Source organism: Rhinoraja longicauda, chromosome 10, assembly GCF_053455715.1.
Source record: "Rhinoraja longicauda isolate Sanriku21f chromosome 10, sRhiLon1.1, whole genome shotgun sequence".
Lineage (NCBI taxonomy): Eukaryota > Metazoa > Chordata > Chondrichthyes > Rajiformes > Arhynchobatidae > Rhinoraja > Rhinoraja longicauda.
In genome coordinates this window covers 22,529,982-22,532,058 of record NC_135962.1, presented here as the reverse complement: position 1 = coordinate 22,532,058, position 2,077 = coordinate 22,529,982, and the positions used below count along the sequence as shown (strand labels likewise).

At 50.6% G+C, this 2,077-nt stretch overlaps 1 pseudogene; it reads right to left on the bottom strand.

Annotated features, from left to right (window-relative positions):
- Nucleotides 1–1,062: 1,062 nt before the first annotated feature.
- LOC144597737 (RNA-binding protein 8A pseudogene) lies at nt 1,063–1,575 on the bottom strand (annotated as a pseudogene).
- Between the last annotated feature and the right edge of the window lie 502 nt (nt 1,576–2,077).

Below are 2,077 nucleotides of genomic sequence, written 5' to 3'. Positions count from 1 at the left end.
AATGACCTAATGCCAGAGGATGCAGTTAAAAAAGTGTTGGACTTATTGCAATGAGAACAATTTAAAATGCTTAAATCCCAGAGCAGATCAATAAAACTATTAAAAGACATTAGGATCTTGTTATTATATATAAAAATAACACAAGAAATTGATGAATTCATACTAAACTTTGTTACACCACAGTAAGGCAATTTTGAGTGCCTTATTACAGAAAGATTGTGAAAGTTGAGAGCATTCATTAGAAATAAACCAGAGATTTAAAAATCTATAGCTAAATTGAGATTATTTTCACACAAAAGGCTACGAGGAAATTTAATAGAGCTTTTTCATGTTCTAACAGGTTTTGACAAAGAAACTAGGGAACGATTATTTCCACTGATTCAAGAGTCAGTGATCATCCATTTCCCAGTCCTTCAAGGGATCTTGACTTTGCAGGTGAAGCCAGCTTTTAATTGCCCACCTCTAGTTGCACTTGAGAAGGTAGTAGTGAGCTGCTTTTCTGAATCGCTGCAGTCTTTGAGGTGTGGGTATACCCACAATACTATTTAAGGGGAGTTCAAGGATTTTGACGGTGTGGGGTAGGGTTGCCAACTGTCCCGTATTAGCCGGGACATCCCATATTTTGGGCTAAATTGGTTTGGCCCGTACGGGACCACCCTTGTCCCGCATTAGGCCTCAGGGGCGCTGTGGGTCCGGACACTGTAGGAAAAAACTGCAGATGCTGGTTAAAATCAAAGGTAGACACAAAGAATGCTGGTGTAACTCAGCGGGGTGGGCAGCATCTCGGTAGAAGAGGAATGGGTGATGTTTCGGGTCGAGACCCTTCTTCAGACAGAAGATTTTTAAAAAACTAAAATACTTTATTTCTGAGTGTTGTTTTGCACATGCCAACCTTACCGTTCCCTCCCCACCCTCTCCCCAGCCCACGACATTCACCACTGAGATTAAACGGCCCCTATAATGCACGGCTCAGTTTGGGCATGGCGATCTGCGGGCGTGTCTCGGTCTCCGGCGCTGTGCGGGCCGCTCCTTCCCACCGGTCGCTCCACACTCCGTCCCGGCTCAGTGATGCTTCCGGTCCAGGCTTCTCCTGCGGCCACTCCGCCTCTTGCACCGAGGGGGCCCCCTGACGAAGCCCCAGTCCACACTGGTGGGCTGCCCGTCCAGCTCTGACCTGTTCAAACCCTCCATGGCCATCTGCTCTTCCTTGTAGGTCTTGTACTCCACCAGAGCGCAGCCCTTGAGGTAGCCGGTGCGCCGGTCCAGGTTGAGGTGCAGGTTCTTGATCTCACCGTACTCGTTAAACTTGTCGTGGATGTCCTCCACGGTGGCTTCCTCGTGGACCCCGGTCACAAACAGGATCCACCCCTCCAAGGAACATTGAGGGCCTGGCTCGTCGCCATCTTGTTCCACGGAGTCGTTGTCTTCTCGCAGCCTGGATCGAGCGCCTTCCTCAGAGCCAAATCCTCGCCCCTTCCTCTTCTTCCCCTTCTCCTTCAGTTTGTGGATACGTTCATCGCCCTCGTCGCCCGTGGCGAAATCCTCGCCGCCCACCTCATGGAGATCCAGCAGAAGATGGGTGAGGTTTCAGGTATGAGGAAGGGTCTCGACCTGAAACGTCACCCATTCCTTCTCTCCCGAGATGCTGCCTGACCCGCTGAGTTACTCCTTCATTTTGTGTCTTCCTCCGAACAGTGTAGAACCGGAGGCCCTGGCGCCGCCTATCGGAGGTTGCTTAGTAACCTACCTCTTGGCTCGGGCTGCCGCCATTGGTGGAGCGGTAGCACGTGGCCGCTGGCTGGGTGGGGTCACGTGGGGCACGGGGCGGTGACATCACCTTGTCCTGTATTTGGGAGTGAGGAAGTTGGCAACCCTACCCGAGGGTGACTATCAAGCAAGCTACTATGTCCTGTATGGTGTGGAGCTTCTTGAGTGTTGGTGAAGTTGCACTTATACTGGTGAGTGAAGAGTGTTCCATCACACTCCTGACTTCAGACATAGATGAATCACAGGGTTTGGGGGGGGGTGAATTATTCACAATAAGGTTCCCAGCCACTGACCTGCACTTGTAGCCACA